The sequence below is a fragment of the Capra hircus genome, chromosome 12, assembly GCF_001704415.2.
Source record: "Capra hircus breed San Clemente chromosome 12, ASM170441v1, whole genome shotgun sequence".
NCBI lineage: Eukaryota > Metazoa > Chordata > Mammalia > Artiodactyla > Bovidae > Capra > Capra hircus.
Genome location: NC_030819.1, coordinates 59775268 through 59803252, shown reverse-complemented (window position 1 = coordinate 59803252; position 27985 = coordinate 59775268). Strand labels below are relative to the sequence as shown.

At 42.2% G+C, this 27985-nt stretch overlaps 1 long non-coding RNA gene across 1 annotated transcript in view; it reads left to right on the top strand.

The window, feature by feature from the left end:
• The window catches only part of LOC102178917, a 543725-nt gene that overhangs the window by 466806 nt on the left and 48934 nt on the right, over positions 1-27985 (top strand). Inside the window, exon 6 of the long non-coding RNA XR_001918944.1 lies at positions 11545-11793. This is a non-coding gene — a long non-coding RNA (uncharacterized LOC102178917). The remainder of the gene's footprint in view (positions 1-11544; positions 11794-27985) is intronic.

Genomic DNA, 27985 nt, shown 5'->3' with positions numbered 1-27985 from the left:
AGAAATATCAATCACCTCAGATATGCAGATGACACCACCCTTATGGCAGAAAGTGAAGAGGAGCTAAAAAGCCTCTTGATGAAAGTGAAAGAGGAGAGTGAAAAAGTTGGCATAAAGCTCAACATTCAGAAAACTAAGGTCATGGCATCCGGTCCCATCACTTAATAGATGGGGAAACAGTAGAAACAGTGTCAGACTTTATTTTTCCCAAATCACTGCAGATGGTGATTGCAGTAATGAAATTAAAAGTCACTTACTTCTTGGAAGGAAAGTTATGACCAACCTAGAGAACATATTAAAAAGTAGTAACATTATTTTGCCAACAAAGTTCCGTCTAATCAAGGCTATGGTTTTTCTAGTGGTCATGTATGGATGTGAGAGTTGGACTATAGAGAAAGCTGAGCACCAAAGAATTGATGCCTTTGAACTGTGGTGTTGGAGAAGAATCTTGAGAGTCCCTTGGACTGCAAGGAGATCCAACCAGTCCATCCTAAGGGAGATCAGTCCTGGGTGTTCATTGGAGGGACTGATGTTGAAGCTGAAACTCCAATACTATGGCCACCTGATGTGGAGAGCTGACTCATTTGAAAAGACCCTGATGCTGGGAAAGACTGAGGGCAGGAGAAGGGACAACAGAGGATGAGATGGTTGGATTGCATCACCGACTCAGTGGACATGGGTTTGGGTGGACTCCAGGAGTTGGTGATGGACATGGAGGCCTGGCGCGCTGCGGTTCATGGGGTCACAAATAGTCGAACACAACTGAGCTACTGAACTGAACTGACAAGAAATGACTTAGAAATCTCCTTTCTGATGTCCTTCAAGAGGCGGCTTCCATTATGTGTGTCCTATTTTTTTTTAAACCTCCGATTTCAGACTGGGGTTGAGCAGGACTATTGCTTACAATTTCCCTCTTATCATTCTTGGGCTCCAGAAAAAGAGTTAGACCTTTGAACAAACAAATAGGTTACTGTAAATAGAACCTAGGGAAAGACAAAGCTGAGGGTGCTAAAGGTCTCTTACTCATCCTATCTCCTCACTCCTGTTTTCTCCATTTTGTTGTTATTTTTAATCTCCAATGTAGCATCTCCTTTAAGCCCTCAGTTTGCTTTTAAATATTACACAAAATAAAAATTTCAATTTTCTGTCATTTCTTTTTCTTTTCTTACCATTTTTTAAATTTGCAAGATGTGGTGTTATTAAATTATTCACAAAAAACAATAATGAGACTTTTGAACTTGAACCTGAAGGTAAATAATGCTAGTGGCATTGTGTCTCCTTAAGTGTATAATATAAGAGACTCCTTTGAATTCACAGTGCCTGTTCTGACTCTACCAGCTTCTGTGGCTGCATTTTGTAATGACTTCCAAGCTGGGCTAATAACACATGGCATTTTCACTATCAGATACTCAGTTTATGAGCAATGTACAGATCACAGCTCACAGGCAAATATATGTGGGTTTTTCAGGGGGAGAGTGAAAAATCAAGAAAAATGGAAATAAGAGTATATTTTATCAAGGGAAAGATTCTATGACATTTGAATTTCAGGATCTCTCCAATGAGGTTTTTTTTTTTTTTAACAATAAAACTGCATTTTTATTTTTAACAAAATTATTTTTTTTTAAGTTTGGAGTATAGTTGCTTTACAATGTTGTGGTGGGTTTATGTTTAAATTTTTTGATGGGGACCGTTTTTAAAATAATTTTATTTATTTATTGAGATTTTTGGCTGTTCTGGGTCTTCGTTGCTGCACAAGACACTCTCTAGCTGTGGTGTGCAGCCTTCTCTTTGGGGGGCTTCTCTTGTGCAGCACAGGTTTTAGGACATAGGCTTCCGTAGTTGCAGCTCATGGGCTCTATGGTTGGGACTGCCAGGCTCTAGAGCACAGACTCAATAGTTGTGGCACACGGGCCTAGCTGCTCTGCAGCATGTGAGATCTTCCTGGATCAGATATCCATCCTCGGTTCCCTGCCTTGGTAGTCAGATTCTTTACCACTGAGCCACCAGGGAAGCCCTGATGCAGGCCATTTTTAAAGTCTTTATTGAATTTGTGACAATATTGCTTCTGTTTCAGGTTCTCTGGGTTTTCTGGTCTTGAGGTGTGTAGGATCTTAGCTCTCCAACTAGGGATCAAATCCACACTCCTTGCATTGTAAGGCAAAGTCTTAAGTACTAGACTGCCAGGGAAGTCAGAGTGTTGTGTTATTAACTGAGAAGAAAATACCCATTTGTTAGATGTGGAATACTCCTCAACTGTAAATGCAAAAGCCCGCTGACTCCCCATGCTTGGCCTGATAAAGGCATTGCCACCTGCTCAGTAGAGAAATGGAGTGGGAGCAGCGACCCTGTCGGGAGCACTGTCATGAGGGCTGTTACCTGAGATGGTCCCTCCATTGTGCATCTCCAGAGGATAGGGTGTCCTGATTGTTTATATTTCCCATCAAAGGTGAAAAAATTAAGAGTCATTCTTCACTGCTTTAATGAAGAATTGTAGAAATGTCCCCTTGCTAGTGGACTTCCCAGGTGGCGCTAGTGGTAAAGAACCTGCCTGTCAACGCAGGTGACGTAAGAGACACAGGTTCCATCTCTGGGTTGGGAAGATCCCCTGGAGGAGGGCATGGCAACCCACTCCAGTATTCTTGCCTGGAGAATCCCCATGGACAGAAGAGGCTGGTGGGCTACAGTCCATGGGGTCACAAGAGTCGGACACGACCAAGGTGACTTAGCATGCACGCACTCCATCCCCTTGCCGGAAAGCAGAAAATATGCACCTCTGGAGCAAACTCACCCAGAGTGCAGAATGGTCAAAGGGGAAGTCAGGAGTGCTTTGGAAAACAGCCCTGTTTGTAGCTCCACTAATCATAATTCAAGTGTAATTGCGACTAGTTCTGCTGAAGCCGGAGAGTCTATTTTACCTGTTTCCTATCTTTCAACAACCCTGTCTGCTTTCTTAGAGGAGTTAATACACCAGGTAAAGCTTTCAGGAAATTTAAGATAAAGCCTGTTTATGGCCTGTGCAACAGTAAGGATTTTTTGTGGTCATGTGAAGAAGGCATGCTTTCTGATAATGATCATTTTATAGGACTTGCCTTAAACTGCATGACATGGAGGAAGGGAAAAAGGCTATTGTCTTTTCATTTGTCATTTCATAGGGTCTAGATGCTCAGTGTCTAGATCCCCAGGGTTTAGATGCTAGACCTAAAGAAAGGGGCCAACCTGATCCTTCTGGAAGCTGACATAACATGGCTTCAGTCTGGGTAGGACCCTTGGGCTCTTTGTAGGGTATTAACTTTGAGGTGATAAGAAATGGTTCTCTAATCTCTAAAGCACTGTTCCCATGGCACCTTCTTTAAGGGCTATGGGTGCTAGACATCAATAAACAGGATGCTACAGAAAACCCTGAAATAATCATAAGCAAAAGGGAAATAACCCACAGCATCTCAGGATAAATGGAGCAGTCTGTTCAGGTGGCCTGTTGTATAGGGGAGCCTGCATATAGGCCAGCAGACCGTGAATTCAGTCAGTGTGATCTCAGTTGAACCCATAGTTTGGAGTGGCCTAGGGACATTTGAGTTATATATATAGATTAATAAAATTGATGAACATTTGCTTTTCCCTGTTACTTTACTAGATGATATTGAATTAACAATCCTTGAGTTGCCTTGTAACAATGTCACTCATTACTGTTTATATATTAATTAAATATACTCAATTGAATAATCTTACACTTGACTTCTTTCTATTTATTTTTCTTACTACTAGCAGCTTTTGTATTTTTTCTATTTCTATGGCACATACAAAGAGTTATTTATGAATACATAGCGAAATAAAGAAATCTGCCTATTCAAGTATGCCTAAAAAAATACTGGTCATAGTAATGGCTCCTTTGCATATATATGTCATATTCTTTTGTGGGAATTGGAAAATTATTAAAAACAACTTTCATTTGCATTACAGGTAATGTTTCACAGCCCTTTCATAATTCAGTTTTTCTTCTTCAAACTCTGAAATCTGGGTAAAACAGATGTTATTATTCCCATTCTATTAATAAGTGACATAGAGCCATTTGACTGGCCCTACTGAGCAAGAAAATGACTGAGAAAGCCTAGGTCTTAAAACAGAGTGTGAGAAAGTCAATTTGATTGATTCATTCAAGAAATATTAAGTATTTTTACTGTGTGTTTCAAGTACTGTTCTGTTAGATGCCCCGTAGTGAACAAACAACACTAGAATCCATGCCTTCATAGAGCTTAAATTTTCATGGTTGAGACACATACATTTATTCAAATAAGTGAGTAAAATATACAGTGTAAAGTGTGGTAATGTATGCTATGGAGAAAAATGAAGCTGGATTAGGGGGATAGTGTGTGTGTGCGTGTGTCTGTGTTGGGGAGAGGGGGCATATTATTTTAAACCATTTTCCAGAAGACCTTTCAACGAGAAAAATCCAAAAGCCTGGCGGGAGTAAGCATGTGGCTATGAGGGAAGGGCATGCCAGGCAAGAGGAGTAACCAGTGCAGAGCACCGAGGCTTGCCTGCTATATGAGATAACTGTCGATAGCATGGTGAGTGGGCTAGAAAAAAAAGAGAGAGAGAGAGAAAGTCACAAGATCAGAGAGATATGCAGAAATCATTAAATTTTCGTTCCCAACTTCTCAATGATGTATCTTTTTCAAGAGATTTTCTTTGCCGTTTCAGGGGAATTTCAAAGTGTGGTGCTAGTGGGAGCAGAGACCCGGAAATGTTAGAAATGGGAATTTCCAGGCCCTATCCCAGATTTGGGGCTTCCCTGGTGGCTCAGACAGTAAAGAATCTGCCTTCAAAGCAGGAAGTTCAGTTCAGTCGCTCAGTCATGTCCAGCTCTTTGAGATCCCATGGACTGCAGCACGCCAGGCCTCCCTGTCCTTCACCAACTCCCAGAGCTCACTCAAACTCATGTCCATCAAGTTGGTGATGCCATCCAACCATCTCATCCTCTGTTGACCCCTTCTCCTCCTGCCTTCAGTCTTTGCCAGCATCAGGGTCTTTTCCAATGAGTCAGTTCTTCACATCAGGCAGCCAAAGTATTGAAGTTTCAGCTTCAGCATCAGTCCTTCCAATGAATATTCAGGACTGATTTCCTTTAGGATGGACTGGTTGGATCTCCTTGCAGTCCAAGGGACTCTCAAGAGTCTTCTCCACATCACAGTTCAAAAGCATCAATTCTTCAGTGCTCAGCTTTCTTTATGGTCCAACTCTCACATCCATACATGACCACTGGAATGCAGGAAACCCAACTTCAGTCCCTCAGTTGGGAAGATCCCCTGGAGAAGGGAATGACAACTCACTCCAGTAGAGGAGACTGTTGGGCTACAGGCCATGGAGTTGCAATGAGTGGGACACAACTGAGCAACTAGCACTTTCACTTTCATCCCAGATTTGCTGAATCAAAAACTTTGGGAGGAAGCCAGAAATTTGTGTTTTATCAATCCCTCATGGGATTCTGATGCAGCTTAAATTTTAAGAACCAATTGTTGTTCAGTTGCTAAGTCCAGTCCCACTCTTTGCAACCCCATGAACGGCAGCATGACAGACTTCCCTGTCCTTCACTGTCTCCCTGAGTTTGTGTAGACTCATGTCCTTTAGGTCAGAAGTGCCTTTCAGCCATCTCATCCTCTGTCGCACCCTTTTCCTCTTGCCCTCAATCTTTCCCAACATCAGGATCTTTTCCAGTGAGTCGACTCTTCACATCAGATGGCCAAAGTATTGGAGCTTCAGCTTCAGGACAAGAAAAAACAAATTGTTTACTCAACAGATTTTCTAGGACCTCTCCCTCTGGACTCTACTTGGACCTCCAGCCGTATCCTATCACCCTCTCTCAGGCTCAGCAAGCTCTAGCCACACTGACCACACCACCATGGTAACTCAAGTTCAGACCTGTTCCATCTCTCTTTCCTGTTTCTTCTTTCCCAGGATGCTTTGCAATTCTGATACCCTCTTTATGAAATCAGACTCAATCATCTAGACCCATCCAAAGCATCTCCCCCTTGGTATTCCCACTGCTCAGTGTTCATAAATGGTACCTCAGTTCGTAACATTTATGTGTGAGTTAATTACCCATATGTCTTCCTTCCTTTCTAGACCGTAAACTCTGTGCGGACTGGGGCCATGAGCTTGGGTTGTGTCATCAGTGGGAACATGGTGCCTGACCCATAGTGTCTGGAAAATCTGTTATCACTGAATGAAGGAAGGACAAGGAATTAAGCTATCATCAGCTGCTGCTGTTTCAGCAGACGTGTGGCCACTCGTGTTAGAAATTCAAGAGCAGTGCTGGCTGAAGGATATTCCAAGGAAAGCATCTGGCTGAAGGTGGGGGTTTGGACTGAACTATAAGGTGCTTGCTGGGGAAGATGGGTTCCAAAGCTCTGAGCCAGAGGGAAGGCTAGGACAGTGCTGGACTTCCAGCAGAAATCTGAAAGGTGATGTTGGTCCAAATTGTTAGGGAAGCAGTCATGCGCAGTAGTCATGCTGTGGTGGGAGTCCAGGGAGCTTTCAAATCCAGGGTTGAGTCCTGTCTTCCGCAGTTAGTTGTGTGACCAGAGCAAACAATTCATTCTTCCCAAAGCTCAGATTCCTTTTATATAAAGTGGGGATAGTTACAGTACCTAACAGGGTGTGCTCAGTCATCTTCAGTCATGTCTGACTTGTTGCGACCCTGCAGACTGTAGCCCACCAGGCTCCTCTGTCCATGGGATTCTCCAGGCAAGAACACTGGAGTGGGTTGCCATGCCCTCCTCCAGGGATCCAGCATGCATCTCCTGGCGTCTCCTGCATTGCAGACAGATTCTTTACCACTCAGCCACCAGGGAAGCCTACCTAACCACAGGAGCTAACATTTATTGAGCGTTTCTACAGGTTATTTCTTTTAATCTTTGTAATCGCTCCAGGAAGTTGGTGCTCAGATCTCCTTTTTCACAGCACAGAGACTTGCCAGCCTGCCTAGAGTCATGCAAGGAGATAGAAGGTAGGGTGTGGACTTGAGCCCAACCGTCTGGCTCTGGGACCAGTTACTTGCCATGCTAGACCATCTCTTTAGGGGTCTGTCAGATCATATATGTAAACCCCCCAGCAAGTGACTAAATGACAGTCACATATTTTTGAGGACCAAGCTGGCTTCAAGATGTGAGAGAGAAATAATCCCCGAATATGAGAAAGAATTTTGTAATGAACACCAAATCTCTCTGTGGTTTTGTTTTGTTTTTTTCTCTCCCTTGGCTGTGAGAAATATGTTCTCCCAATTCTGCTGTTTGCCCATTAACCGTTTCCCACCTGATATTGGCCCTCCCTGGTGGATCAGGGGTAAAGAATCTGCCTGCCAATGGGTTCAATCCCTGGCTTGGGAAGATCTCCTTGGGAAAGAAATGGCAACCCACTCCAGTATTCTTGCCTGGGAAATCCCATGGACAGAGGAGCCTGGCAGGCTATAGTCTGTGGCGTTGCAAAAGAGTAGGGCATGACTTAGCAACTGAACAATAACAGCACTTTATATTAACCATATCCTTGCTTCCAAAAAGAAAATTGCTATGTCAAAGTCAGTAACTTTAATCCAGTTATGAAGGGTGATGTTTTAGACAACACAGTATTAGCGTCCGGTGAAAAGCATCAGAGCCTCCCTCTCTGAACATCCTAGAGAAAGCACACAAGTGGTGAGGTGTTATGTTTGGGTCTTTTCTGTTTCTGAGAGTGAGATCTCCACCCTGTGGCTTCGATGCACAAGAATACCACCCTTTGGAAGAGTTTCTGACAGGGTCCTGACATGAGGACAATGCAAAAGGTCTGTGCTAGTCCTAAGGAACAGCCTCCATTGGGAGAGCTAAGGCAGGCACATCTCACCAGGCACGTTTTCTCTGAGTTCCGCAGACTGAGTGATTCCCAAACTGAGAAGGCTTTGCCCAGTAGGTCTAGAGGTCTTCAAGAACACCACTGAACAGATAGCCAGGATCCATTTTTCTGAGGTTGCAGGAAGGACAGCCCCTCCCAGCTAACTTTTTTGGTGAAGGTCTACACCTTCTCCTCTGGAACTTCAGGAAAGAAGACAGGGACAGCCATGGAAGCTATTGTCAGGTTCAGGATCCTAAGCTGACCTCGACTTCCAAGGGCACAGGGTTGCCCTTCACTTCTTCAAAGATTCCATTTTAACACCTCGACTTTGGTTGGCCATCTGCCTGGTGTTCAGTGAGCTTGTCAGGCAGCAGGGTTTGTCCAGCTGTGAACCTGGGAAAGTCATATGTATTCCCATCTTGGTACAGAGTGAAGAATGGGCTTGTTGTTGATTGAATCGTGTTCCTCAAAAAGATATGTTGAAATCCTCACCCAGCAGTTTCTGTAAATGACCCTTATTTGGAAATAGGGTCTTGAAGATGTAATCAGATCAATTTAGTATGACTGGTGTCATTATAAGAGGGGAGTTTAGACAAAGACAGACATGCCGTGTGAAGACACGAAGACATAGTGGGAAGACAGATGAGGCCACTGCAAATCAAGGAACACCTGGGGTTATGAGACGTGTGAAGAAACCAGGAAAAGTCCTTCCCAGAGGCGCTAAAGGAAGCCTGGCCCTGCCAACACCTTAAACTTGGACTTCTAGACACTAGAACTGTAAGAGGATAAATTTCCATCGTTTGAGACAACACAGTTTGTGCCACTTTGTTATATATCCTGAGGGAACTAATACAGGGTCCCATTTGGAAATGAAGGGATAGGTAACTCAGCCTGAGCACTCAGGGAGTGATGGGTGTCTCTTTCAGATGTCAGGGTGATGACAGGGCAGGCAGGCACTCTTCCAGAACTGTGAGTGGTGGTAACACCAGGGATAGTCTTTCCACTAGTTCAGTGGACAGTAAGGGTTGTTACTGCCGCCGGCCCCTGCCCCCCACGACTCAGCTCAGTGTGCAGTCACCTTCCTGAGCCAAGCTGGGCTGCTTGCTCCTGTGCTTCAGGCCACCGCTCCGCTCCTTACCTGGTTGAGAGAACCTGTCATCAAGAACCACAGGATTTCAGAGAGGCAGCCTGGCCAGTGACCTTGACAACCTCATGACATAATAATGCTTTAAACCACTCCCTGGCTTCAGGTCTAATGAGATTCTAGCCCCTGCTGTCTCCTCCCAGCCCAGGTGGCTAAAGTGTGAGCAGGCAGCTCACTTCCAGGGATCCCTTTCTTGGTCTCTACAGGATGCATTTTCATCGTCAATGAAAGGGGAATCCAGCCGTGTCCCAGCAGCACAGAAGTGTTGCCAGGGGACCTGAGATGACTGCTGGTGGGTCGGGTTTGGCTGTGGGCGCCCCAAGCCTGCTCTGCTGCTGTGAGGATTTCCTTGTTCTCCTTTCCTCCTTCTCTTCGTGATGCTTTAGTTCGGATCCCCTGAAGCAGTTCAGCAGCAAAGAGTGAACGTGACCCTCGGTAAAATGGGTTTCTGGGAACTTCCCCACCAGAACTGAATCTTGAGTACATCTGAGAATTATCCCAAGGGATTTCATAACAAAGCAGTTTCTCTCTCTTTGTCTCCAGCCATCATCCCTCCATGCTTTTAGGGTTTTGAAAGCATGTCTTTAAAAAGCAAAGGCCTGGAGCAGAGTCGACATCAGCATTTTGCATGCACGGCTTTACAGTACTTCAGGCTCTTCTGCAGAGTACCCCCAAGCCATATACTGATTAGCCAGAAACTGGGAGTGGGATGGGGTCGGGGTAGGGGGCCTTTCTCCATCTGCAGCTGTGCTTTAACAAAGGCCTAAAGTTGGTGTGTTCTTGGCTCTGTGTGAGAGATTTAATTTCTTGTCTCTTTCAATGAGTAAGTGGCCATTCATCTCCTAACAGCAGGCAAGAGAGGGTGAACAGGAAGACCCATGAGCTATATCTCTCCAGGACTGGTGTTGATGTCAGCTGCCATAAACCAACAGACAGAGCTGAGCAGCTAATGTCAGAGCTCCATCTCCTGGGTTCCTGTGAGGTGAGGGTCAAGGCTAGGGGACATTTTTTGAGGATTATTTTACCTGCTCAGATAGACAAGGGGTCCTGATACACTCACTGTTAGAACATAATGGACTGTGGCTGATGGTCCCGATGTCCAATCCTTGAAAGCCATGCTCATGTCAAAGCTACAAAATCCTTTGTTAAGCAGCTCTCAGGTCCAGAGAGTATTTTTCTGGATGGTCAAAGGAAGTTCAGTAGCAAGTGGTTCAATATCTCCTCAAACATATAGAAAATGTTTTCCAGTACTGAACCAACTTTACCATGACAAGAGCTTCCTAATCCCCACAGTCATTTTGCCCCTTCAGTTAATACTTCAAAATGATGACTTGTCATCTTGCTGGACCTGGTGTGAAGGTGGGGTAATCTCACAATCTAGACAGGACACAAGAAAGAGGGAGTCGGAATAGAAGGCCCCTGGTTCTCAGCATGGCCCCCACACTGGCAGGACTAATGGAACCAGCGCTACTGATAGAGACCCAGCTGCGATCTGGGGATGCCTTTCCCTTCCCCTCTCTTGGGGTAACATCCTGATGTGTCTATTAATGAAAACAGGCACTTTTTCATTCGATTGTGCTTCTCAGCATAAATTGAAACATTTGGAAACAGTTGCATGCGGAGAAAACATTTGTACTAGTAGGACACAAGTTGAGGTCACTTTTTAATTTCCGTGATTAGAATTAACTAATATGAGTATGTTGTGTACCATCTAGAGATTCGCCTTCAAACTGAGCATCACCACGTGATTTCAGCGGCTGCTTTGCAGTTTCATTTATGATCTTTCTTATGCCAAGCCAAAGGCAAATGATATCATAGCATTCTGAAAAGGAAGATTTTACAGTAGTTCAGATCAAAAAGGGGAGAGGGAAAATGAATCATTTTGGGGCCTACAGAATATAGGCATGCCGAAACCCAAAGAATTTGTCCTGTGGCAGCCAGTACCATATTTATGCTGGGAGCAGATGTATTATGCAGATTCCATTTTTGCACAGGCAAACTTGCAGCCATTCATCAGCAAAAAGTGTAGCAGTAAAAAAGCAATGCAGAATTTTCTGTTGATTCTAGCAGTAAGTGGATTAGATATCTATTTAATGCAGCTTTCAATAACACTGCAATGTGAAACTTATCTTCCAGTGAGCAAGCTAGATGGTTGTGGAGTTATCAAGGGACACCTTATTAAAATGTGTATCTCGGGATTGAGAAGATTTCTGTGAGGCCTGATTATTCTGGAGCAACACAAAGCTTTAAAATGTTATAGTGTATTTTTGTACAACTTATTTATGCCAAAAGGGTTTGTAATTTAGTTTCATGTTTTTGCAAGTTCAAGTCACAAAGAACTTATTGGGGGCAGGGGTGGTCTGTTGAATTTTTTCTCCTTTACAAAGCCTCATACAGGCAGCCTCCAGGATGGCCCCAGCAATCCCAGCTCCGGGTATTCTTGCCCTGTGTAATCACGGCCCATGTTGTATTATAGTTGGTCAGTGGGACTAATAGAATACTGCAAAATGATGGGATGTCATTCTGCTTCTCTCTCTCAGATCGTTCACTCTGAGGGAGCCATCTGCCACATCATGAAGACCCTCTGGCTGTTCTATGAAGAAACTCCCATGACAAGGCTCTAAGGCCTCATGCCAAAAGCCGTGAGAGGGAGCATCTTGGAGCTGATCCTCTAGATCCAGCCTTCAGGGGACTGCAGACTGCAAGGCAACAGCTAACTGGGAGGCCCTGACTTGGAACCATCCAACTACCCAACTGTGCTGCTCTGGGATCCCTGAACCTCAGAGACTGTAAGGGTTTGTTATTTTAAGCTATTGCTTATGTGGTAGCAGATATCCGATGTAGGTGCCTGTGTATAACTAATGACTGAGAAGCACTATGAAATGTCACTTCCTGAATTCAGGCAGTAGATGTGTTTACCGCTTAGTCACTGACCATAAATATTATTTTTTTAAATGATAATCAGCCTCGCTGTTAGGGTGAGCTCATTAGTGACATTCATCCATGTTCATGCAATCCCTCAAAAAATATACATAAGAACAAGGTCAACATTTAACACTGTCATTCCTTGTTATTGCTGTGGATTACCCCATTCCTGGTTCACTTTGATGAGGAATAAATGCCTGGTATATCTCCTGGTTGGTCTGTCCATTCCCACTTCTCGTTTTATTCAGCTGCAGAGGACTGCAGATTTCATTCATACTTTAGCTATAATATGCAGAGACTATGTATCTCTCTTTTTTTTTTCTATAATTAATCTGGTTTTGTTGCCGTGGACAGGGAGGCCTGGTGTGCTGTGATTCATGGGGTCGCAAAGAGTCGGACACGACTGAGCAACTGAACTAAACTGAACTGAATTACCTGGGGGAAAAAAAGCCAATACAATTCGCAACTAACTTTAATACTTTGGATTCTGATTTGCAGTCTTAAAAAGGCACCTTCAGCTCAGTCTTTTAGGAAAAGAACCCCAACACTATTTATCTCTCAGATTTGTGTCATCTGCTTAGTACCTAGTTTCATTTCAAAAAGTCATCTGGTTTAAGTGGTAAGAATGGTGAGACTTACAAGATCTCATGGTGGAAGCAAAATCAGGGTCCTCAGACTTGGTGTCCTTTGGCTCCCTGGCTCCTGGGGTGATATCTTGCACCCTGTGAACCTCTGTGGCTACATTCTGGCTGTTGTTTCTCCCTCTTTGTCAATGCCTGTCATACTCTACAGGACGCTTAGCCTCCACTGTTCTCCCAGGGGTGCTAGGAAGCCTTCTGAATTCTGAGGGTGACTCTCATTTGGCTTCTGTCTAGGCCAAAACGCTCAACCCAGAGCCACCTGGCCCCAGGGACGGTGATGCTCTGAGCCTGGACCCCAGCCAGATTCTCAGTATACCTGGGTCTCTTCTATGCTGTTTGGAACCAAGAGTGGTCCAGGAAAGCTAAAACTTAGGCCTGTCTCCCCCTCACCTTGCCAAACAACCAAGATTATTTTGTTGCGACTCTGTACAGGCTGGTATAGTCCCAGGAGCCCCTATCTGTCCTCAGCCTGAATGTTGATGGTTTGATATGTGATATCCACACCAGACTAGGTTGAGGCCCAGATAAGACAGGCAATGTCTGTTGCACAATGAAATGGTCACACAGTGTAATGGTCTTCCCCTCCTCCCTTTCTTTTTCCCTGGTCTCCTCTTTCCTTCTGGTTCCCATCGCCTTCTTCTGTGTAAGGTCTTTCATCTGCAGTAGAACCATAAGCTTTATTGACTTGCTTCTCTAGTCACAACATAGCTAGGAGGATTATTTTCTTTATACCATGGAAGAAGAAATGTAAGGAATAAAGTGATTTAGAGTATTAGTAAAGCTTTATGTTGCTAAAAGTTCCTACATTGTCAGAAACCAAGTACAACCTCAATCTCACCCTGTTCATTTCTGGAACAAATCTTGATTTCCCATGCAGGTGGTTGTCTCGGGGCAAGGTGGGTGAAGATCAGGAACTCAGAAAGGCAAGGAAAAAGTCACACTCATAATTTTCAAAATATTACCTTGTTATATCTATCTCTGTTATTATTTTTCAGTATCAGTTACCCATTCACAGATTACAGTCTGCAAAATAGAGACAGGGACACTTGATTTTCATTTGATGCGCTTCCATTTGTCTTCTAACTGCCTTGGAAAACGCCTGTGAGTCTCCTGCTTGTGTTCCGCTCCAGACACACAGGCCATCCCATTTCCCATAGGCACTAGGGTGTCAGTTTGTCAAGCTCACTTGAGCTGATGAGCAGTGAGGCTGACTTTGTGCTCTTGGGCTGTGGAGCACCTGATGATATGTGGTGCCCTCGGGAGAACAACATAGTGGGTCATCAGGAACAGTCAGTGAGTTTGTGATGCCTGGTCTGGGTCTCTCCCACATTCCTGCTCACACCTCCCTACTCAGCTGCAGGAGATGAAGTGAACCCAGCCAAGCCAGTAAGTTCTACCTCCGAGGTCCTTGTAGTGTCAGGAACTCACTTTCCCTTGAGGCCCTCAGCCACACAGAGCCACCCACCACCCAACAGTTCCCCTTGTGTTTAACATGACTGTTATATGTTTCTGAACTTAAAATCAGACCTGCTTAAACCTTCCAGATGCCACCAGGTCTCTTCCTATTGCTTTCACTTTAAATCAAACTACATGTGGCTGAAAGAGAGCCTTTATCACATTCTTTAATTGCTTCCATATCAGCGACTTGAGCTGCAGTCCTGGTCTGGCTCCTACAGCCTTCTTCTATCAGAATCCTCAGACTTTGGGCAACTCACTGCCATGCCTGCAGCATCTGTCTTTCCTTTTTGTAGGTGACAGTACTTAGCGTCTGCTCCTACTTTCATTTAACGACGACACGGAGGAGCCTTGTAGGCTGCAGTCCACGGGGTCATGAAGAGTCGGACACGACTGAACGTCTTCACTTTCACTTAACTTTAGGGGACCTGTTCTCTGAAGGAGACAATAACATTTGCATTAGTCAGCTCCAGGCTTGTCTGTGTTTAAGTCTGTGATGCTGGTAAATGGTCACCAACAGTTACTGACCACCTACTGTACCTGAGGCCACTCCCTTATAAGTGTTATTTCACTTAGTCTTCACTGACAACTTTAGTTTTTATTTCCTCTCCATTTTATAGATGAGAAAACGGAGGCTTGGATGGGATAGTTGAGCAAATCGCCCAAATCACAGTCACTGAATGGCAGTTTCTCATACCAAAGACTGTTTGTCTCCAGTCTGCTTAGCTGATATCGAGATCTCAAGATTTTGTCAGACACATGTCTTATAAAAACAGCAAATAAAAAGCAGCCAGCTTCCTGGAGAGCTCCAGTTGGATGTCTTCCAGGTAACACTGCATCAGATTATTGCACGTGAACCTATCTAGGTCCATCCTAAGCCTACTCAGGGCCTTGAAAATGAGCAGCAGTGTTGGTCTCTGGGTCTTTGAAAGCCCTGATTCCTGGACCAAGAGCCTATGGAAGCATCTACCAGAAAATGCCTGCATTGCGCCTTGTCACAGTGGGTACCTTGCCTTCTGAGACTCAAACTCAGTAGGAGTGAACTTTTTGAGAACAACTTCTTCATATGACAGTGCAGCATAAGCAACACTCTAGAGACTGGGTGTGGGAGACCAGTGGCCCTTCATCCCTCCTCCTCCTAGATTGCCATTCCTATGCTTGGCAGCTTTTTCTAGTTTGCTCCTTTTGGCTGAAAAGGAGTATTTGAGGGCATCAGGGAGAAGTGAGGGAGAGCTGGGTGTTGAGCAGAAAGTGATGATGAGTGAGGAGATGAGGGCAGAGCATTCTTATTCCTCTGCTGGCCCAAGAGATGGGCTCTGACTCCTGAGAAGCTATAAGGACCGGTTGACAAGGACCCAGAATCACTCCTGGCACCTACAGTACTGCATAAAGGCCCAGGTGACACGATATTGCACAGAATTCATGGGAAGAAACATTCTTGTGTTTCTGTGCAGAACACAGTGACAGCAACCACAGAGCTCTGGAAGGTTTTGAAGGTGGAGACGCTGGCCATTCCACTGGAGTTCCTCTGTATAGGATGGAGCAGCTGCAGGAAGGGGAGGTGGCTGCCTCACAAAATCTGTGGGCAGCAGCTTAAATGATGGACCAGAGAGTAAGAGAGTGAGTATCCTGGGAACTCCTAAAAACTACTGAGGACATGATGAGAGATGATGGTGGTGTCAGAATATGCTGGGGGGGGGGGTGGAATTTGAACTGGCTAAACTGTAGTATAGTTGCTGCTGAGGCTGTAATCTGGTCAGGAAGCTAGAGTGGCGGGTGAACATTCAAGTTTATACATCTTCACAGCAATTACAAATATGGCTGTGGTACAGCAACAGGGCAACAGCCCTCTTTTCAATCAGTTATTGATAGAACCCTGTGTTTCCAACAGCTTGACAAGCATTTCCCACTCAATCCTTTTGTCCTTTGTAGATCTGGATTCTGCTGGATTTTTTTTTTTTTTTTTGCTTCCACCTTAATCCACATACCATGAAGATCCATGCCGTGTTGACCGTCGTCAAAGCTTGGAACTCATATAATAATGCAAAGGACTTTTTTCCTATGGTGGCTTAAACTGATTTCTTCCAGATAAGAGCTTCCTGTCTTGCAATACATCATGCACATCTCATCAACTGCATCATGTTTGCATCTCTCTTGTTTCTCATGGCTAATTTCCAAGATCGAATACATGATAGGAAGACTGGGGAGTGGCTCTTCACCGTAACAGCTGGGCTGGTGCTTTCAGCTCAGATACCTGTGAGTATTGTTCATGGCCGTCAGGGAAGGAGCCGTGAAAAATTCTTGCCTTCCCTTTTCTCAACCTTTGATTGAGAAGAGATGAGCAGCTAGGTTATGAATTAGTTGGAAATATCGACTTTATTTTTCAGAAGCTATTTCGTCTATTGTTGGTTCTGTATCCCACAGCACCCTTTCTCCCCCTTCACACTCCCAGGTTATATGACATGTATATGCTCCATGGAAACAAGGAAGTATGCACCTTATTTCATCCTACTTATATATGGATTATGTTACAAGTGTTTGTGGAAAACAAAGTACCAATTCCAAGTGGTAGTCAGCTTTACAACTCCACCTAAGGGGACAGTTTCTCTAGCCCAGCGCATTAAAACAGAAATGGGCATCACTTATTTGTTAACTTGAGTTGCATGCACTCTAGGTTAATTTGATAAAAAAGAAGTTTAGATTAAACAAGGACAGTAATAAATATTTCCCCACTTACCTTCATCATAGACATTTTGATTACAAAAATGGTTTATCCTCAAATGCAGTTTGGTTATCATTTCTTTTCCTGTCTTGAACACTGGATCCCATAAACCATGCAGTTCCCAGATTGCTTTTGCAGCTATTGGATTATTTTAAACAAAAAAGGAAACAGCCACAGAATAATTGAATCAATCTTGTTATATAGACATAGCTCCAAGCCAAAACCCTAGGCATTTATTTTATTCCACATTCTTCTTCTAGAAAGACTCCTTGGCTTTTTCCGGGCACTATTTCAGTTTTTCCCCCCTGTTTCTAAATTTGTTATGCAGTCAAGATAGTCTACTTTATCTTTACATTTTATATCCTGAGAATTCATGCTTAAGCAACATACCGCCTTTAGAAAAACTCAGAATGCATTAAGCTTCACCATTCCCTTTTACACTGATTCCTTTAAGCTTAGAGATTGTTAGTCAGGGAAGTCAAGCGGTAAATCTGTCCTCATCTCTGGTGCCTTCAGACTACTGACTGGAACGCTTTGGGCTAACATGATTTTAAAAAGAGCTCCAATCCCAATCTACTTAGCTTTCCTTTCCTTTGTTTTCAATGATGTATGAAATTTCTTTTCAGGTATTACAGATTTTTTTTCCAAATGTTTCTTTACTTGTCGACTGAAGAGAGCTCCCTTATGTCAGCTGCTGGGGCCAGATCACGACTTGAAGCTTTATTTGACAAAAGCTCAAAAACACGGGTCTGACATCTGTCCTGGAAACCTGATGTAGCCAGCTTGAAAACTTCTCTAGGACAGAAGCAGGGCAGAAGTAGAGCACGTTTTCTGTCACATTAATCTTAAAGAATGTGACTTTGTTACAAAATAAAAAAATTCTTCTAAAAATCTTGTGTTGAATTTATGTCACAATGATGAAGTTATCTATACTTTCTAATTGCATTTTGAAAAGTAGCTCCATCAAAACACACTTTAGAAGGGCAATTCTTACAACTTCATTTTATAGGATTTGGGGGTCATTTTTCAAGAGAGAACAAATTGAATTCTATTTAAAAATTTTTGACTTCTTATTAATGAAATACTCATTAATTAAAAGGCATTGGTGAAATTTGACAAAGAGACTGATAGAATGTCCAAGCATACTAAAAAAAGACAATTATTCTGTTTCCAACAGGTTTTCAACATTTTATTTTTCTAAATCTTTCACATGGAGTTCATGGTTGGAAAATTTCGAAAGTACTTCTTGCTTCCTCTTTATCGAAAAGGAGAAATGTTCCCACTTTTGTGAGAATGCCTTGATCTTGCTTTTGGAGAGAGGGCCATGACCAGAATAATGGAGTAAGACCTAAAGCAGAGATCCGAATGCCAAATTGGCAAAACAAAGGCAGCCTACTTCCAAATTTAGTCACTGCTTTCTGGCTGGTACTGAATTCATGCTATTCTATTTATGTTTCCATTTATTGCTGTGACTTTTGAGATAAAGACTCTTAAGTTGTGGCTGTCAGAGCAAGAAGTCAATGGACTATACCAACAGGACTGGGGGTGTGCTTGGCCATTGTTCCAGTCTCCTGATCCAAATTCTATCTAAGGCACTTGAACAGCTACAGATTTGTACCAGAGAAGTTGAAATCTCAGGCACTCACTTTCCATCCCAGCAATAATCAGACCTCAGGTCTGGGCAGAAACTCTGCAAGAATGCATTATACATAGGACTTTAATACAGACTAAAATCATGCATGAAGAAAATATATATTTAAGAATTTTAGAAGTTCTGAGAATATTGTGGTTCAAAAAGATAAGAGTCTTTGTCTTCAGTTACTCTATAACATGCAGAGATAACTCATTATATTGAGATAGTACAGAGTGTGGTGGGAGAAATGAGGCAATTCTTTGAATAATATACATAAAATTGAAACTACTTATAATTCACTGTGTGGTTATTTCTGGGGGTAAGTTTTTCTGGAATGTCTAGGTAGAATTATTCAGAGTAGTGGCTTCGTATCTTTACTTGACATCTTTAAATTAAATATATTTGCATAACAAATGTACTTATATAAAAGGCATATAAAAAAGAACTCAAGTCCTATGTCCATGACTAGATTAATTGTCATAAAGTGCACACACTTATATGACCACCCCCTAGGTCAGAATGGAACATTCTAGGCACTCAAATGCTCTATTCATTCAGATCCCCTTCTAAAGCACCTGTTTCAAGCAGTGGAATTATCAGAGAGACTCCAGCTACTCACACATTTCAGATCCACCATGGGCTTGACACCAAGGCAACTATCTCCCTGGGCTGCTCTCAGCCGAGGACCACACGTGGCCAAAGCCTTGGACCAGTCATTCTTGCCCAATGCAGGACTTACTCTAATAGCCAGTCTTGGCTCTCTGACCCCCAGGGGAATGGCCATGATCTCTTCAGAGCTGCACTGCGGTCTGAAGCTCTTTGACCAAATTCTCATCCTGTGCCCATCTCTCTTTGTCAAACCAGACCTGTATTGTGGTTTGAGGCTCTCCCACCTATGCTGACTCCTTCTCCCCTTCATCCTCCACAGGTGTTTCCCTGATAACCCTCTTACACTTCTCTCTGGTATCTTCTTCCCAGAGGACCCTAATTGACACAGGTGATTCCAGGAAAGCAGAAAATAAGATGGATATAGGAGACTAGATCATTCCCTTTTTGGCTTATAAGAAAAAAGTTCAGTGGGACCCCCAATGTAACTTACATGTGGAGCATAGGTAGTTTCTGGTATAAGGTGGTAGATACCCGGGAAAACATCCTGGCAGAAGGGAACACCCTTACTCCCTTAATGATTCCCACATTTGAAAGCATTCGGAGGACACTGCCTAATGACAGTGGAGTTGGCTGGTTATTGTATTGATGGCTTCCACAGGGATGTTGAGGAGCTGAGGGTGGTTTATGAAAAGTTAATGGATGTGTAAGAACATGAAGGACTCTTCAGTAGCTTCAAAAAGGCCCCCACGTCCTGCAGTAGAGAGCAGGTGCAGCTGAGCAGCAAGCATGGGGCAGAATTAGAGCCTGCGATGCAAAGGCCAGGCCACTGGTTGAAAATACTTGAGACCCTGAAGCATGGTTGGGGACATCTGGACAGATCCCCCTGAAGATTATGTCTCTGTACACCCCTCTGGACTTGTGACACTTACAGAGGTGACCCCTTGCCCTTCTGAGAGCTGGCACTTCCCAGTGTAGGAAGATACTCTGGAGGCTTCTCAACAAGGCAGCAGGTGCCCATACCACTTCCCAAGGGAACTGTGCCACCACCTTTCTTGGATGCCAGGCCAAAAATTGTTACTGCTTTTGTTTAGCCACTCAGTCATGTCCGACTCTTTGCAACCCCATGGACTGCAGTTCACCGGGCTCCTCTGTCCATGGGATTTCCCAGGTAAGTATACTGGAGTGGGTAGCCATTTCCTTCTTCAGGGATCTTCCCAACCCAGGGATTGAACCCAAGTCTCCTACATTGGCAGGTGGGTTCTTTACCACTGAGCCACCAGGGAAGCCCCACCAGGCCAATTAAGTAGGCTCAAATCCCAGTGGAACCTGCAGACAAGGAAGGGAAGAAGAGTATTATACCCTGAAGGAACGGCAAGGATCAGCTAGGATGGACTACTAGGATCTAAAGGTATACCCCTGGGCCTGGCTTTTGAGGATCTTGATCAAGGGGACTGGAGGGTACGATTCTTAAAGCAAGAATTCATTGACCTGAAGGCATTATTTTGAGATACAGGATTTAACACTCAGACAAGGAGCCAGGGGGTAGGAAATACTCAGTGCTAGGGTAGGTCTAGGAATTCTGGACAGAGTGGTGACCTTTGCTGATAAAGGAGAAATGAGTGTCATGGCAGATGACAGAAAAAGGCATAAAATAAATACTCAGGGATCTTGGCACACTAGAACATACATTTAGAGGATGTGTGAGGCTCAGAAATTTTCCAGAGGGTGGTCTCTGTGAAAAGACTCAGAGGACACAGCATTCTCTAAGGTCATGAGGAATGGGTTGAATAGAGGGTTACTATGAGTCTGGTAGAGGCCAGGATCTGTACCTGCATTATTATTTCATTCTAACCACTCAACTATGTAAATTAGGTACCAGTTTATCCCCATTTGGCAGAGTCTTCAGGAAATTAACAGTAACCATTCAGTAAATAGTAACTGAAATTGTAGTCAATCTCATTTTTGCTGTTATTATTTCTGTTGTTGTTCAGTTGCTCAGTTGTGTTGGACTCTTTGCAACCCCAAGGACTGCAGCACATCAGGCTTCTCTCACTATCTCCCAGAGTTTGCTCAAACTCATGTCCACTGGTCGATGATAACATCCAACCATCTCATCCTCTGTCACCTCCTTCTCCTCCTGTCCTTAATCTTTCCCAGCATCAGGCTCTTTTCCAGTGAATCGGCTCCGTGCATCAGGTAGCCAAAGGACTGGAGCTTCAGCTTCAGCATCAATCCTTCCAATAAGTATTCAGGGTTGATTTTCTGTAGAATTGACTGGTTTGGTAATCTTGCTGTCCAAGGTATTCTCAAGAGTCTTCTCCAGCACCACAGTTCAAAGCATCAATTCTTTGGTGCTCAGCCTTCTTTATGGTTCAACTCTTACTTGACTACTGGAAAAACCATAGCTTTGATTATTTAGGCCTAGGTCGGTAAAGTGATGTTTGATGTCTCTGCTTTTTAATACGCTATCTAGGTTTGTCATAGATTTTCTTCCAAGAAGCAAGTTTTTTTTTTAATTTCATGACTGCAGTCACCATCCACAGTGAGATTTTACTAATGCCTTTTGCTTATGTATTTCATATTACTCAAGCTGAAAAAGACATAGTTACTACTTCTATCTAAAATTATGTTGCTTGGTATTTCTTTCAAGCTTCCATCCCAAACATTAAATCAGTTTAAGATATATTTTGAGACTATCTAAATCTACAGCAAATCAGTTTATGTTAAATAGCTCATTGAAAAAATAATTCTAGAAGAGTTAGATACTTGGAAGAATCAATTGGTTAAATTTAATCCTGAGAAATCCTTTACATGTTCAACAAATGGTTTCAAACTTGTTATAAAATATTCTAACTGTGTGGCCCATACTTTTACATACCAAAAGCAAGACAATATTATATAACTAATGAATCTAAAATGGATAAAACTTATTCTGATAGTTCAGGTCACTTGTAGCAGTTTGGGTTACTGCATGGTTGATTTGAAAATGTGATTATCATTTAAGATGTCAAAACATCTGTTAATTTGATGTCAAATGTGGATGTAATAATAATAGTTATTTGGAATCTAAAGTGCAACACTTAGTTATTCTAGTTTAATTCAATTAACCTTTGAAGAGCTAAAAGTGCTATAAGTGTAAGGACAAATTATCATTTTGTTTTAGCAGTTTGATTTTGGCTACATGTCATTGTTTGTGTTGAGTTTCTAAATTAATATCTGAAATACATATTTCAAAAAACATTGTAATTATGTATTCAACATGTGCCAGATACTGTACCAGATTCTGGAGACAGAAGAATGAGATATATTCTTCTCAAAGATCTCACAGTCTCAGTTCACTTCAGTCGCTCAGTTGTGTCCAACTCTTTATGACCCCACGGACTGCAGCACACCAGGCCTCCCTGTCCATTACCATCTCCCAGAGCTCACTCAAACTCATGTTCATCAAGTTGGTGATGCCATCCAACCACCTTATCTTCTGTCGTCCCCTTCTCTTTCTGCCTTCAATCTTTCCCAGCATCAGGGACTTTTCCAATGAGTCAGTTCTTCACATTAGGCGGCCAAAGTATTGAAGTTTCTGCTTCAGCATCAGTCCTTCCGATGAATATTCAGGGCTGATCTCCTTTAGAATGGACTGGTTGGATCTCCTTGCAGTCCAAGGGACTCTCAAGAGTCTTCTCCAACACCACAGTTCAAAAGCATCAATTCTTTGGCACTCAGTCCTCTTTATAATCCAACTCTCACATCCATATGTGACTATTGGAAAAACCGTAGCTTTGACTAGACAGACAGTTGTTGGCAAAGTAATGTCTCTGCTTTTTAATATGCTAGGTTGGTCATAACTTTCCTTCCAAGGAGCAAATGTCTTTTAATTTCATGGCTGCAGTCACCATCTGCAGTGATTTTGAAGCCCAAAATAATAAAGTCTGTCACTGTTTCCATTGTTTCCCCATCTATTTTCCATGAAGTGATGAGACTGGGTGCCATGATCTTAGTTTTCTGCCCTTAATTTTCTAGTTTTCTGGGTATGGCATAAGCCCTCTTAGAAGAAGTCACCATTAACCCCACAATAGAGCTGCCAGAACTTACACAGGCCTGGGGAAACAGACTCTTTGAGGGCACAAAGAAAACATCCTGCACACCAGGACCCAGGAGAAAGGAGCTTGACCCAGACTTGCCCGTGATTGTCCAGGAGTCTGAGTCTTTGGCAGAGGCGTGGGTCACTGGTGGCCTGCTGCAGGATTGGGGGCACTGAGTGCGGCAATGCGAACACAGGACCTTTTGAAGGACCTTTCTTCATTATCTCCACCATAGTTTGGCCTCAGGTCAAACAACAGGGAGAGAACACAACCCTGCCCATCAAGAAAAAATTGGATTAAAGATTTACTGAGCATGGCCCAGCCCATCAGAACAAGACCCAGTTTCCCCCACAGTCAGTCTTTCCCATCAGGAAGCTTCCAGAAGCCTCTTATCTCACAGTCTAGTGAGATTTAATTTCAACCATGTAAGTAAGTGTAAACGCTTCCCAGGTGGCTCAGGTAAAGAATCTGCAGTGCAGGAGACACAGGAGATCCAGGTTGGATCCCTGGGTCAGGAAGATCCCTTGGAGAAGGGCATGGAAACCCACTCCAGTATTCTTGCCTGGAGAATCCCATGGACAGAGGAGCCTGGCGGGTTACAGTCCATGAGGTTGCAAAGAGTCAGACACAACTAATTGTGTGATTGAGCAGCCATGAAAGTGTAAATCTTAGTGATTAGCTACATTCCTTCCCAAAAAAGTATTGATGTTCTAACACAAAACTAATCCTTGATTCTCTCAAGAGTGCGTTTTATGTGCCAATTTGACTGGATTTCTGGGTCTGTCTGTGAGGGGGTTTCTGGAAGAGATTAGCATATGAATGGGTGGGCTAAGTAAAGTGGATTGCCCTCCCTAATGTGGCTAGCCACCATGTGGTTCACTGGGGACCTGAATAAATAGAACAAAAAGGTGGTGCAAGGGAGAACTTGCTCTTTCCCTCTAACTACCTGGGATGGGTACCAATCTTCTGCCCTCAGTGCCTTTGTTTAAGGCCTTCAATCTTTGACTGGAACTTGCACCATTTACTCTCTCTTTCGGGCCTTTGAACCTTACACCACTGGGTTTCTTGGGTCTGTGGCTTACAGAGGGCAAATCATGGGACTTCTCAGCCTCCATAACCATATGAGTCAAGACCTTACAATCAGCCTCTCTCAATCAGTGTATCATATTGGTTCTGTTTCTCTGGAGAACCCTAATACAATTTTTAAGCCTAATCTGAGACAATCAAAATTTCAATTGAGGATGGGCCTGATACCAGTTAGTATAGGAGTTTAACTAATAAGAACTTAAAATGAAAAAAAAAAGGCATAAAAATGCAGATTTTCCTTTTTGGGAATTTATAGCCCCTGGTATGGAAATGAGATGAAGCAGGATTTGCCTGCATATGGTGAATATATCTAAGTCAAAGAGGATACAGATATATTGGCATATTTAAGATTTTCATATTTAAAGTACATTAAGGAAAAATATACTATCACATTGTGGCATTATTATAATATGTAATAATTACATATAATAATAATATAATATTAATACAATATGAATTATATAATTATAATATATACTTATACAATAAATACATACATATCATATATTATATGTATTTTAATAAATATATTTATTATACTAAAATTATTAAATATATAAATATATAATATGAAGTTATATAAACATAAATTTATATAATATATAAATATCTATATAAAATATATTTATACATTATTATAAATTGTTTATTATTTATATAGATATGTAAATTATATCTATATTATATATACTACATATATCTTTGTATTATAATATATAATTTATATATTATATTGATTATATGTTAAAATATAATATTAATACATTATTAATAATATGATTTTTATATATGATATACGTCTATATGTGTCTGTCCATATATATATACACAAACATATATATATGCACAAATATATATATATACACAAGCATATATATACATACAAACATATATATATATATATATACACCTTTGTTTTTGTTTCTGGTTCCTGGCACAGAGTTTCAAAAACCCTTATGGACTTCCCTGGTGGTGCAGTGATTAAGACTTCTTCTTTTCACTACAGGGGTCTCAGGTTTGATCCCTGATTTAAAAAAAAAAAACTTGAAATTTCCTTAGTCATCAGTTCAGTTCAGTCACACAGTAGTGTCTGACTCTGCGACCTCATGGACTGCAGCATAAAAGGTGTCCCTGTCCATCACCAACCCCTGGAGCTTACTCAAACTCAGGTCCATCGAATCAGTGATGCCATCCAACCATCTCATCCTCTGTCATCCCCTTGTTCTCCTGCCCTCTTCAATCTTTCCCAGCATCAGGGTCTTTTCCAACGAGTCAGTTCTTCGCTTCAGGCAGGCCAAAGGATTGGAGTTTCAGCTTCAGCATCAGTCCTTCCAATGAATATTCAAGACTGATTTCCTTTAGGATGGACTGGTTGGATCTCCTTGCAGTCCAAGGGACTCTCAAGACTCTACTCCAACACCACAGTTCAAAAGCATCAATTCTTTGGCGCTCAGCTTTCTTTATAGTCCAACTCTCACATCCATACATGACTACTAGAAAAACCATAGCTTTGACTAGATGGACCATTGTTGGCAAAGTAATGTCTCTGCTTTTTAATATGCTATCTAGGTTGGTCATAGCTTTTCTTCCAAGGAGCAAGTGCCTTTTCATTTCATGGCTACAGTCACCATCTACAGTGATTTTGCAGCCCCCAAAATAAAATCTCTCACTGTTTTCATTGTTTCCCCATCTATTTGCCATGAAATGATAGGACCAGATGCCATGATCTTAGTTTCCTGAACGTTGAGCTTTAAGCCAACTTTTTCACTCTCCTCTTTCACTTTCATTCTCAATCATAAGGGAGTTTTATTATTTATAAAGAAGTCCTTTCAGTAACAGGCAAGTTTATGCTAATTTTAGGAAGCTTTAGGTAACTTGAGAATGGAGACTGGTCACCAGAAAAACTAACTATGTGATTAGAGGGTTGGAATTTTCAGCCTCATCCTCTGCCCTTCCTCTCAACTTGTAGTTTAATCTTTATATTTGCATTATTAATAAATTTTTCTTTCAGTACATGTATTACAAATATATATATAATATTTGATTTAATATAAAAGTAAAATTTTTCCCAAATGTTCAAGTAACATGGACCCTGTGGGTTGATCCTCCAGTTTATTGTATGGCTTTTGTCCCCTTGCCCCATAGTACCACTTCACCCCATGGGTATCTTCTCAGGTCCCCCCTCCCCAGTCCCTAGGCTACGTGGGAAACGCAGCTGGAAGAGGAGAACCCACCTCCAGAAAGTGGTTCTGACACATCAGTATGGATAAGACTTATCCTAGGGAAGTTCTATGTAAGTGTAGCTTTATGGATGCTAGCCTAGAAATTCTTATTGGTAAGTATGGCAGTGGGTCTCAGGAATCTACATTTTATCCAGTACTTAAAGCATGCCTAATATTAATAATCCCTGCATTAGACTTTGAGCAAAACTATACGAGGCTTTTTTCTTATTTTTGACTACGCCATGTGACATGTGGGATGTTAGTTCCCTGATCAGGAATTGAACCCATGCCCCCTGCCTTTGAAGCTTGGTGTTGTAACCACTGTATAGCCAGAGAAATCCTTGTCTTAGGCTTTGGTCTCAGCAAAGTACATGACCTGAGTCAAGCAATTGACCCCTGTCTTCTCTTCCTCGTCATACAATAAGAGAGTTGATTAGATGTACTTGACCATTTCCTCAGCTCCACAAAGTTCTAGCATTCCTTTATCTGTCATGCTTGATGGCAAATAAATCATAAGCAAAGTTATAAGATAAAAAAATAAAGTCTTCCCTGATAGTAGAATACAGATATTGAAGGATAACCCTGCTTTATCTATAAATAATGTTCAAACTTTCTTTATAAAGTCCTTCCCACTTAAAAAAACTATACTTTATCATACCAGTGCAATAAGGTTTATACTTTTGTGGCTGTGAGTCATTTAAATTAAACCTAAGATACTGCAGGAGGGTAACAGTATAATTAGTCTCATGGATTTCATTATTGTGACTGTCAGTACTGTATCCAGAAATTTTCATCAGCATATTAATAAATGCCTTAAGGAAAGATAACTTATTTATTCCTGGGTAGAGAAACCTATGAAAATATTTTCATAATAATTGCGCTTTTAAAATTCTTATTACAGCATGTATATGATTCTCGACAAACTATTTTATTCCTGTATCCCCCCTCAAAAAACCCTAGATACTGTTACATCTAGAGTAGTCACAAAGACACAGACTTTTACATTAAAATTTAAATTTTGGCTTGGGAAGGGGGAGCATATAGCAAATAGGGAGGGGCTGGTGCATAGTAACCAGAGGATGAGGCATTGAAGTTCCAGATGTGTACCTGTTATATTTTACTTTTAAATATGGGCATTAATAATAATATGCAAAACATGAAGGTGGGGAGAAAACATAAAATCTAGATCTAATTAATAGCCGGCAGTAATAGATGGGTAGGAAAAGTCATATACAAATTCATCAGGATCCCTGGCCTCCTCTATTTCTAGCACATTCAAATCTGGAACACAAGGAGCAAACCTCCTTTTAACCCAAGAGACCATTAAAGGATGTGAAGAAGAAAGAAGCCATATGTGGAGATAAACCCACTGGCAGACCCATGACAGAATAAAGATGCCAGACAAGACCCCACACATATGGTCAAGTAATTTCAGGGTCAACTGATTTGCAGAGAAGAATAGAAAGGAGTGTCATAAACGCTTCAGCAAATTTTGAAAATCTTGAGTTTCCCAAAGGAATACTATATAACTCCTGAGGAGTGGAAGGAAAGCCCTTTCCTCTGTGTTCACACATTTGAGAGGTTTATTTGCTCCATTCTTTAGGATGAC